Source organism: Watersipora subatra, chromosome 8 (genome assembly GCF_963576615.1).
Source record: "Watersipora subatra chromosome 8, tzWatSuba1.1, whole genome shotgun sequence".
Lineage (NCBI taxonomy): Eukaryota > Metazoa > Bryozoa > Gymnolaemata > Cheilostomatida > Watersiporidae > Watersipora > Watersipora subatra.
The window spans coordinates 26,308,167-26,321,523 of record NC_088715.1 but is presented as its reverse complement, the minus strand read 5'-3'; positions in this window follow the sequence as shown (position 1 = coordinate 26,321,523).

The window sequence follows — 13,357 nt, the reverse complement described above, 5'->3', positions numbered from 1 at the left end:
ATAATGAGAACAGTGTCTGTCCGTTTGCCTACCCTGGCAAGAGTAAAGTGCTGGGATAAAATTTTACTCTATTATAAATAATGTACATTGACAGATATAATATATTTTAGTCGTTTTGTGATATGCAGTAAACTTTCTCAGTATGTTTAGTCTTAAAACACTTCCCACTTGCAAAACACCTGTTGTATGGGAGCATTATTGTAAATTATCTAGACCCAAAGCTAGCAATTACTGGGTTACATTTTGAAGCAAAGTTGTTCTTGAAATAAAAACAATAGCAATGAGCTAAGATATTTTGTGAAACTTTCCAAAAGTCAAAAAATGTTAAACTGCTTACATGACAATTGCTGTGCACTAATCTCAATCTTGATTTAGTTTCTTACAAAAACAAAATAGACTAAAAGTTCTTTGTGTTTGGTAAAAAAGGGTTATAGCTAATTAACTTTTGTACCAAAGTTATAACTTTTTCCTATGTGTTAGTAAAAACATAAGAAAACTTTGACCCACTTTTTAACAGTGGATGACTGCACAATATGGCTGACTGTACAATACCCTAGAATTTTTCTAATGGGCCGCAATTACAGCCAACTCCTTTATTAGCAAACCTGTTTCAAATCGATTGTTGTTGGTTTTTAACTCTTTTGCTACAAATGTAAACAATTTCTATTTGTGTGCTCAAAACCAATCAGACAGTTTCGGGATATGCTAGACCTCTTAAAAATTAAAAAAAACTAGCATTAAAATCAAAATTAAAATCAAAAATCAAAATTGAAAAAGCTTAAGCATCGCAGCACTTTCCAGGCTGTGTGCACTCAGTCGTGAAAAGGTTAATATTTATGTCTTTTTAGAACTTAACTGACAGCTTGGCATAAAACCAACCACTGGCTTTGCGTAAGCAGGCATTAATTAATGTCATTAGTGCCAACAGCATTAAATCAGGTTTGATAAATAAATTAAAGTATAGACTGTGATTAATTGTTCACTTCATGTGTTTACTGTGAAGAGTTTAACAGACGCCCTTAAAGATCAGCTTACATAAAGTTTTAGTCTAGTTTATCTGACAGTATCAGCATTTTTATCATTTGCGATTGTTTTTGATGTTTAGCAACTACCAATATTATTTTTAGGTATTTCTTTCTGAGTTTTTTAATGACAATCAAGAATTTTCGATATTAATCTTGCATTATCCTACCAGTCCGATCACCTTGAGCATAGAAAATAATTGCAAATGATAATGAAAACGGTACTTTCTGAGAAAAATCTGTTAAAGTTTTGTCCAAATCCATTTTTGAAATTGCAGCTATTTAAATTTTGAATGGAGCATTCACTTCTAAATATAAATTTATTTGCATCAGATAATTTGTATAAAAAACTAACAGACAAAGCAGCTTTGTTTACTGTTTAAGGTCCAGCTGCACAACAAAGCAAATTTTATGTTGCCTCTCATTTAAAACTGCTTTGGACTTGTATGAAAACCAGTCATTTCAGCTTAATTTCTTTGCGGCAAAACATTCTAGACAATTTTTCTAAAACAATCACCTTACAAACCACTGAAAGGCCGCAATCATTGTAGTCCTAGTCAAATTTTCATCGTTGATTTGATAAAACAAATAGTTAAAATCGGATGTTTTTTTCTGGTCACCAGTTGTGGGTTTTACCAAAAAGTTGAATCTGGTTTGATCTCAAGTCAAGTCTTAGAGACCGCGAGTCAACACCTGTTCTCTCTATTTTAAATCATCACCCTAAATACAATACTCGTAATCTTCTAACCAAATGTTTTCTTTAATTTTGGGACTTCCTGCATATTTACAGTTATTTCCATAATCATATTCAACTGAGAAAATACACACTAAAAACTCTAAGTTTGAGTCCCTCAGCACAGGAAAGTTATATCTCACCTTCCCCTTATGTAATGAGTTGCTTATTTATACAATGAATGGATTATGTGGGTTCAGTTATCTTGTACTGATTTTCCTTGCATATTTTTCAAGGCTGTGATATATAGTGGAAAAAATAAAAACCTCTATGCGCAATCACGGACTTTCAACGATTCTATGACTTCAAAAAGCACTTTGCTATAATTTTAGTCTATAATCTTCCACGCCTAGCTACATCATTCTAAAAATACAGAAATACAAATGACATTATCCTAGAGATATATTAGGTTGATGCAAAGCTAGATATTAAGAACTTTGTTGGCAAATTTTTCAGGGAATTTCTGTCTTGTAGAGTGGAAACTCCATAAGCACCTTATGTCACAAAACTTCAGCTGCTTGAAACCATTAAAAAATAGCTAATAAGAAACAATCAAATTTATTTGTATGGAAGAAGCAAAGTTAATGACGTGATTTAGGTGCTGTAATTAAGACGTGGAGCTGATCAGAATCCCAAACAAGCTGTGTTGCTGGCACCTCTTATTTCACAAATCTGCTATGTAGAAAGGTATCTTTACCTTATTGCAATGTCTGCAAGTCAAAATACGTCTTTGTGGTAATCAAAGTTGTTTTACTCTGCTCAGTGGGCAACATTTTGATCTAGGAGTAAATGAAAAATGGTTTCGAAAGGCACATTTACCTTGTTGAAAAAGTCTGCAAATCGAAATACATCTACATGTATGTTTGTGGTAATCTAAATACTTCTACTCCGCTTCGTGGGAAATACTTTGAGCTTAGAGCAAATAAGAATAGTTTGCACAACACACTTTTTAGAAGGATGGTTCTATATTTTGTCGGCCTTTTCACAAGTAAATAGTTGATTTTTTCGTGGTTGGATCATGTTGGATAAAATAACAAAATGCTTCCTGAAAATAATCTTGAAATTGTGTCTACATTGGTCTTCATTGAACTAGCATTAGCCTAAATGACAAAACGCAATATTTACTGTGTTAAGAGACGTGTTGATAAGCTCAAAGCAATGATTGATTTAAAAAAAGTTCCATTTTTCGGGGTTCCAACTCAGGAATTTCAGCATTGTGGACCAAAATTAACAATTGAACAATTTCAGAATTAATGCAGCACTATTATGCCTGATAAACTCTCAAGGCGTACTAAACTGCCAGGGCGCTAACCTTCACTTTAATAAGAGCACTGTTCATTTGTCTGTCTGTTTATCTGTCCGTTTAAATCAAGAATTAAAGGTTCAAGTAAAAAACTACTTTAGGTAGATTTTGAACTTTTGAAATTCGCCTTAGCAGCTGACACCATACCATTTAGAATAATCGTTTGAATTACTGCAGGTTAGAATTATTGTTCACATACTTATTATCTTTGATTCATCAGCACACCTGATGATTTCTCACAGAACATTAGATTGCCAGGGTACTAATTTACTATGAAATACTAAAAAATGATCAGCATTTGAGTTTAGCTAAGGAGTTCCTGAAGCATCAACTTTGAATTAGCTGTCCTGTTTTTATTGTAGAAAAGTAAACCTTGTTATGGCAGATGTGGAAAGTAGCCGTAAAGTTAGGTGTCTTTTCCGATTTTCTGCACTTCAATCTCAAAGAAATGACTAAAATGCCTGTCCTAACTTAAATCTTCTCATTACCTTAAAGATCTGACATAATTTAAAACGTTTCAAATGAAATTTGAGTATGCCAGACTTTACTAAAAAACTTACTTAAACAGATGGAAATTGGAATATGTGAAGTTCTCTGCTAAAAAAACTGTTAGTTCATTATATCAAGTAAGTTTTAAATTGACAAAACTACTGACAAGATGTATGTCGATTTAGTTGATAAAAGCTTTTTAACCACTAATAATTGCTGGAATGCATGTGTGGTCCCAATTCTGGTATCTTACATTGAAGTAGCAGTTTGCTTCTTTTTTTGTTCTTCACAAATGTTATTTCAAAGTTTTCAATAAATACAGCACAAGTTAGAAACTTCAACTCTCAAAATCCACTAATTATATCAAACGTGAACACAAAGTGCTTTAACAAAAAATTTAAATATAAGCGATATCTGACAACTCCTAAAAATATGATAAAACTTTCAATTACTGGGGAATCCCAGAAAGAAAGGAAAAAGTGCCTCAAATTATCAAGTTCCGCTTGGCGAACTTGCTCAAAAATTTCCTAATGGAATGGCATCTACAGGAGGAATTTTCAGCACGAAGTACTCTTAGATACAAAACAAGTACTATAAAAGAAATACAATTTTGTGAGAAGGCCAAAAAACCTTTTAACCTCATTGAGTATACATGTACAAACTGCTTTTGGCAAGACTGAACAAAGATGAAATCTTTACACAGCGCTGGATTCACTCTGGTTCTGGTAAGTCAAGTATACTCATAAATGACATGTACTAGCTTATATACTGTATGTGTGATGCTAACAGGGATGCTAATAAATATTTACAAAAATGTACATCTTAGTGAAAATTATTCAGGAATTTATATATATGGACTGTTTTGCGTAAAAAATCAAACATGATTTTTTTGACTGCCAATGTTGTTAGTGTCAATATTTTTCATGCCATTTAATTTGATATTAATGAACACTATACTAATATGTGAGAACAGAAAAGCTATTATTGTTCATGACATAGAAAGCCAATTTTGGGGAACAAATTGTAATACTTTATAGTCATTACAAACAAAAAACCACATTAAGTTTATAAAGCAAACTCTAAACCAAAAACTAAAGCTGTAAGGTATTTAGGAAACCTGAAAAATTTTATAGGCTGAATTTCAGCAAAAAACACCCATGTATTTACTGTAGATGATAGTACCTTAGATATCTAACATTATTTGAAATATTAGCAAATAAAATTAATTAAAGGTCTAACATATACTGTTTAACTTACCTTGTTGCTTAGAGAATAGACACTGGGTCAAAATAGTTAAGGCAGCAAACAATGGTACTTTAAAACACTCGTTAGGCGTTGCATGAAAATTGTTCATACCACGTCAGCAAAATTGAGTTGAAAACTAGCAACTGTCAAGTAAAAAAAATGATGGAAACCTAAAAAATTATTCAAACCTTTAATTAGCGTTAAATAAACAATTAACATAGTTAAAGTGATTGAGAAAATTTGTTTGGAAAAAAGGAAATAATATTAAAACATAGTGTTGCTCTGTTTGTCTACATTTTTCCTGATTTGTCATTTTGTTGTAAACAATCTACAGTTTTTGGTGGAGACTCTATCGGTGATTGGTGGAATATCTGTGTACAATGACTGCTATTCGCTAATTACATTTGACTATCAAAGCTTTCAAATTACTTCTACTGGAGAGATCGTTAGAAGAGGATCACTCAATGCTAGATTTGGTAAGTAGAATATGACAAATAAACTAGGATAAGTAGTAATGTCAGGAGTGACAACACTAGTTGTAAAGGTTTATATCATTGTTAAGTTTAGTAATAACCACCTTAGCATCAATAACTAACTTTTGAAATAAACATTCCTGTTATACTTTTAGAAACGTTCTGTAAGATTTGCCATATATGGTGTACCAAATTTTTTTTTTATGGCAATGATAGTAGGTATCTGCCATGAACTATTAAATTTTCTAGACATATTAAATTAATTCAATGAGTTTTAATTAGACTTAAAATCTTTGACTTAGACAATTATTAGTTCCAATTAATTTTCAAATTAATGAACAGTTACATGTTATAGGAAAATAAAATATTACTTTATACAAACTGGTTTATGTAACATATTGTAATGCAATATAATAAGTGGCAACCTAAATTATAAAAAAATGACTTCTTACAGCACACTATCATATAATACTATTTGCTAAAATGAAATAGTAAAATGGCTTTATTGTACTACATTATTGTATAACTTGTAGTCATGTATTACGTTGCATTACATGCTACAAAATGACTTTACACTTCACATTTGGCACTTTTTGCTATTTTCTGCTATGTAGAGCCGAATACGTACACATTGTGGTATTTGTTACAAGTTGCATATTTAATAGTAAGGCATCAACTTGAAACAGTTATTATGGCATACCATATTAAATAACATTTCAATCATTTGACCTAATCTGTAGGAAGTTTAGCTGTTTGCGTAAATTTACAGATTTTGTGATGAAAGCAGTCAACACCTCTCTCTACAACAACAATCCTGAGCAAATGTTTGTATGGACCATTATTTCTCCTGACTACATATCAGCTGCCAGTCGTATTTCACCTGCAAGCAATAAGCTTTACTTGTCATCTGAATGTAACCAGCCCTTGACAGTCATGACGGTTAGACACTACTTTTTCAATATTCATTTGAGCTCATTTTGTACTAGCTATTTTAAAATAATCTTAGAATCATTTATAAAGGACTAACTGGATGAATTTAACTTCTGAAGGATGTAACTATAAAATCTGTGATAAAAAAATTATAGATGGTAACTATAATTAAAATATATAATATTAATATACCTATCCAAGTTTTTTAAGAGCTTTCATGTCAAGTGATAAAGTGTACAAACATTTGCTGTTAGAGTAAAAATAACACATTAAATAATTTGTAGGTTAGCAATAGCGCCAGTGAGATTCCAACAAACGGACACTTTCTCAGACATAATGCTAGCAACACAGAAACGTTCAGGTAAACAGGCTATCTGTTATCAGAAAAAATTTTTCTGATAACTACAAAATTCAGATTTTCAAATGTTTTGCTATATAAACATCATCATACAACCAACAAGCTATACATTCAATTTGCTTACTATCAAACAATGATTACAGTCAATATCTTGTCTTTGAATATTTCTCTTTACCAATCAAACACCAATCATATGCATGTATCGATGGGTTTTAGCACTTGTGTTGTTTTTAAATTGTATCTGTTATGTAGGTATGCTTTGAAGGGACCCTCGCTATGCTATGTTAAGATACTAAAAAATGGAAATGTTCGAGCAGTGAGAGTTACCCAACCTCTGAGAACACAACTCTACAGATTCCCTGTGTATAATGCTGAATATGACCTAAGGTTAAAGGTAAAACAACAATAAATAAAAGCATGTTTTACTCAGCTTCCAGGTTTTCAGTTTTCACTTTATTCTACAAATTAAATAAAAACAAATTTTATTTTTCCTTAAAATTTAAACAAAGAAAGTACTGCTGATTGTAATTTTTAAAATAACAATACAGAGCTAGCTTTTCTTGCTTCATGACATCTCGGCTACAGAATGACTAATGAAGGTCAGTGTTCTATGCATACAGCATAATATAATACATGACTATCTAGCGGTCTCACTACTTGTGGATAACGTCAGTGAAGCCTGTCATATTTTACACAGCAGACCGCTTGTTTGTGTGTCCTTATCTACCCTATCTACAGTACTTTAAACAACAACTTGCTAAAATCTGAAAAGTATTAAAAAACTTTTTACCACATTTGTGATAAAAAAGACAGCAAAAAAAATTCAAAAATTACCTGCTGCTTTGGCATTAGTAACACATAATAAGATGCAACCAAGTCTCAACTTTATAACAGAAGTTTGTAACCACAAGTCCGACCTTGGTATGGGGAGACCAAAAATGTAGAAGCTGTTCATAAAAATGTGCAAATAGAAAAGTTAAACTTTTTTAACAGTGGAAAAAACTTGGGTGGTAAACATTGTTGTTATTGCCTCATCATTGTGTTCACATTTAGTACCTCATTTTTTAAATTATTATGTAATTCTAGATTTTTTTAGATTGAGGTTTTCTAACTTTACTACATTTAGTCTCAAGCAGATCTGTCTTTACCATTTTTTATGGCTAGCCACTTCATGATTATTTTAGAGCTTGGTTTAAGTTGAGTGCCTCAGATGGAATAACTCATGGTTATTCAGGTTAGAACTGATTGAGGTGTAGTGTGTCATTTCTTTACTTTTCATGTACATTTCAGGTTGTTTCCTGTCAGTAAGTTCACACCTTTGCCTCAAATAGTTGTTCATCTGATGACCGAATCATAAATAAGAGAAAGCAACAGGAGTGGACAACTCGAATATATGCTGATATCTTTTAATGTATTATTTAGGAAATTATGTCATCTTAATGTAGAGTTTATGGTTTAGCATAATGTTTTATTCGTTACATTTTATACTTTTTAAAGCATTCTCAAGTCATTCATGTGTCTTTTAAAAAATAATACTATACTTTGCCTTATGAGCTTTTTGAGAGTCTCTTGGCCCTCTACATATATGGGAAAAATATTAAGCTATAAATCTCACCCAGTTAGTTTGAGTTTAATTTGCCATTACAAATATATGAACTGAACATATATATATATATATATATAAATATATATAAATTTATTTTCACTTACTCCCTTCTTTTTTCAAGTATTGTTGCTAAAATCTTCTCATATTCAAACAAAAACTAAAATAACCTTGTTGCTGTTATCATAACAAACAACATTTATGTAATATATATATAGTAGAAAACTTGATAGAATGCAAATATTTTATCTTTCGATGCGCATCAATACAACTCTGCAATCAAGTTACCACTACTACAATTGTTTGGTTAGAGTAATGAGAAGGTGCATGCTGGGTATAATAATACAATGTGACAACATGAATACTATAAATATCAAACAACTGTATTTTAATTATTTCCATATCTATAATAAGTAATTTTTAAATGCTAGCAATATTTAGTATAAAAATATTGGGGAATGAATTTAGATGATTAATTAAGAGTTGTCCAATCTGTGAATTTTTGTTCAAAGAAATTACAGCTCCAAGCTTGTTACCGATTTAAAAGGAAATATTCCAGTACCTCACTTTAATATACAAAGTTATTTTATTTTGAGACAAAAACTCATGTGTCAATTCACTCATGCCTGAAAAATAAACTTTTCGCATGGAATATCTATGTAAATGCAAATTATCTACATTCCTTTCTGATAAAACCTCAAAAACAGGATACTACATAGGCGAAGCGAATTTCCAAATGCTCTAATTCATTACCTACGCTTGCAAAGTAACTAATACTTATTTATTAGTTATGAAATGTTTATATGTGAAATTATCATGTACAGTAATGCATGGATTTTTACAGACAGTTGCATCTCATAGCAGTAATTACATTTTTGTGACACAACCTAACTTAACATAAAACTTTAAATTTAAAATAAGTTAGCTTAGCTTAATATATACAGCTACAAACATTTAGCTTCAGATAGCTTACACACACGCCCACCCATCCACCTACCTACCCACCCATCTACCCATCTACCCACTCACCCACCCACTCACACACTCACCAACACACTCACCCACTTACCCACACTAACACACGCCCACACCAGACACACAGACTTAAAATAATATTTAATCTTAGATTTCACTAAACATAATCCTAACTTCAATTTTTTGTCATTTTTTACATTTGTTCTCTAGGTCTGGCTGTTTTCTTTCTCCCTTTTTGACTCAAATTCACCTTCTCCTTTGACCAGCATTTTTAAAAAGTAGCTATATAAAAAACAATTAGAAGATCTCTAGCTAGCCAATGTTTGTACTCAAGTTGCAGGAAGACCCTTGTAGTTTTTGGTCATTTATTGTACACAGAGTTGGTAACAAACATTTAGACAGCATAAATCTATGCTAGAGAGGGTGGCCCTTGAGAATTCCAAAAGGTCGACATGAATTTGTTGACCATTTATGTCACTAATTAAGCACGAGATTCGACAATTTGTAATTATTTGAAACAGTCACTGCCCTCAGCATATAAGTCTATACAATGTAAATTAATATACAAGACAATCATATACATGTACAGAAAAATCAATAATACATACACATCTAATGATATATTAACATGCAAATAAAACAGGTATGGATGTATTGCCTTCTATTATTTTTACACTAGTTCACAGAAAAACTGAAGGTTTCGATGAAAAATTCAAATTCTACCAAGTACACTACAACAAAAAAATATTTAATCTAAATAACCCAAAATATATCATGTTAGAAATTTGTTTAAAGTTTGAAAGTTTGTTATAAAATACAATGTTGCCATCCTTTGCATGTCAATTTTGTAGTTTTTTACTGATCTTTACTGATTCCGTTTTGGTAGACATATTAATCAGCAACATACTGAAAGTTTAATATTATTGCATCATCACTGCATTCTGAGTAAGATGAATAAATGACTCCATTCCATTTAGCAAGAAATTGGTACAATTTACTAAATAGTTTTATTTGTTGAGGTGTAATTAGGTGGGATCTTTGTGACACTGCTAAAAATTTAAATACAAGTGGAAACAAATGACAAAATAACTTGAGTTTATTAGAAATCACTTTGTTCTAACTGATTGACACAAAAACACGGTACTGATACTTATCATTAGTCAATAGTATTCAACAACACTCTTTGGCCAAAAAAATCCATTACTTGAAGAAACTAGATTCAGCACATCATTTCCAATACTGTAATTAAGGTGATCAAAGTAACCAAACATTATTTATTCAAATATTCAAATAAATATCCATCTATTTAAAGTTCTGTGTTGATGTTTCTAAACTTGATAATTATCTTTAGGATAATACTGAGTAGGGATACATCATAATGTGTGTTACTCGTAAGTAACTGCAAAATACAGTTCACTCTCGCTTTGTGTTGTTGATTCTTGCTGCTTCAGATTTTACTTACCTAGAATTTAAATTGTACGGACATTGTCCAGAGTCTAGAAATTGTTTTGATATAGCTGTATCTACCAGAGTAATGACAAATGAATATCTAAAATGAGATGTATAAGACGACAATTAAACTACCGAAAAATTATGCATAAAAATAAATAAACAACAAACGCAGATGAGGCTTTAATTTTTTATGGACCACTCTAGTTTCTTTCATCATGAACATACATTAACTTTTTGTTTCTCAGGAAAGTTGGTAACCAGACAATAGATTTTTTTTTAAATATTTGCTTAAAAACTTAAAACAGCAATCACTACTTGCAATACAACAGGCTCACATTTTGCAAACCTATTGGTGAACTTGTGCATATGCACTTCGTTACAAGCACAAAACAAGACACTTATAAAAAATGTTGACAGAAACTAAAATACCAAGCTTAAAAATAGTAGATGGAACATATGTAAATAAGAATAAACTCATTAATTCATAACAGCTTTAGAACTCTTACCATTGTTTGTAAGATGGATTAGTTGCGCATTATCATATAAGAAGATTGATATCCAATTATTACTAGCGTTATGTCTTTATTTAGAGCAACACGACGCCAAGCTAGCCACATCATGCTGATTAAAAAGCCTTAATTTATGTATATTTTGATTAAAAGTAATGCCATTGCTTTGTGACTAATAGGTGACAAATTAGAACAGAATCCTTCATAAAATAAGTGTTTTCTGTGTGTTCATTACTCTAACAGGAAATAAAAGCTAGAGAAACAAAAATATGGAGCTTCCCTGATTTCACGGTACGACCGGGTATCTGTTGAGAGCTAGTTTCTCTACTGTTTGATTGGTTTGTCTGAGTGATGTTAGTTGTTTCTTAAATCATATAAGGCTTGAACCTTTAATTGTTAAGCAAGTTGTTGCCGATTTACTAAAGAAGTTAAAAACAGACTTTAGAGCATCAAACAACGCCAAGTTTAACTTTTGGCTTTTTATTTTGCCCTTTTTCTCTACTTGATAGATTTCAAATATGTTTAAACTTTTACATTCACCGGAGTAGCACTCTTTAAATACACAACTTTTTAATGTGATTGTTGACCTTATCTTTAGTGAAGATAGTTTTTGTGGTGCCATTGTTTATATGTTTAAAATTTGAATAGTAAGAATTGTCAGATAAATACTTGAATGTAAGTGAATATCAGAAGGTGAAGATATAACTAATAGTAATGAAATAGTTGTAGGTATGCTAATTGGTTTGGGCAGTTGAGACAATGTGGGAGCTCATACTGATGATAAAACCAAGCTAGTTTTGATAACATTATTGTTAAACTAGCGATATATTAATCCTGAAACAAATAAACTTCAATATAAGTATTGTTTCACAATTAACATAAAATACCAGGTATACTATTTTGCATAATACTAAATTTAAAATATTTTTGTTCATATTTGATGCAAGCTGACACTCTTAATTAAAGTAAATAAAAATATTCATGTGACTGAAATAGTGGAGGAAGAATGCAGTTTGTGAAGCCAGAAACGTAATAACCAAGTGAGTTGGTCAGCATAAGGCAAGTTTTTGTAACCAGTGCAAGAAGTCATTTTAGATTTTACAAATGCTTCGAGTAATTGCACCTCGTTTACAGATTTCAATGATTTTGGTCAGCTTCAGGTAAGGCTGATAGAAGAATTGTGGTGAGCGCTTGGTTCCATATAGGGCAAATATGCTGAGAGTGAATCAGAAATGGGACAAATGGTTAGCGGATATACAAGTTTCCTGAAACTTAAGATGTTTAATGCAAAAAGACCAGCTTCAGGATGTGTATAAAAACGCTTCTAATAATTGTGTATTTGTTCATAACATAGCTATATCCTTAAGCCTCTATAGCACTTATCTGCGCTATCACTTTTTACTGTATTCACAAAAAACAGCACTTGTTTTAGTTTGTAAATACAGTAGATAGTCAGGTATGAACTTTTTATTGTTAGTCAACGCTGTTTGAAGAAAATTGGATGATGAGATAAATATAGAGAATAGTAAAGTAAAATTATGAGTGTTGAAACAAAAAAATCTTTTTGCATAACATAGTTTCATAAGATAGATTAACAAGGTGGTGTCATTAGTATAAAGGGCAGCAGATTTGTTGGAGAAGTAGCAATAAAATGAACATCCAAGAACACATTTAGATCATCAGCATTAAGGGCATTTATACTCTGATCATAGCTATCCATTTCTGTATCACTTGGTTCTGTACACATAAATAAGCCTTTTATTCAGACAGTAGGATCTGAGGCTAACATGAACAATTATATACTGAATATGAACACTGTATAAACAACAACCCAAATGCACAGTTTCATGAGGAAAAATCCCAATAGAACTTTGATAACTATGCCAGGATATTATAGCTTATGGTTTTACTAGATGTGATTAAGAGATACGTAGGATTATAAAATAAAAAAGAGATTGATTATGCACAATTTTTTTTTGCAGATTGTTCTACTGCTAAAGGATTTTGGCTTGAAGAATGCTAATACATTTTTGCTAACTATGTCAGGATATTATAGGTAATGGTTTTGCTAGATGTGATTAAGAGATACATAGGATTATGATAATGAGGAGTGGATCGACATTACACCATTTCTTTTTTGCTGATTGTTTTACTGCTAAAGGATGTTGGCTCTGCACAGTTTGATGTTTTTAGTTATTATTATTGGCCAACAAAAGAAAATGTCTTGGAATATTTGACTAGACATAATCCCAAACTATTAATTTC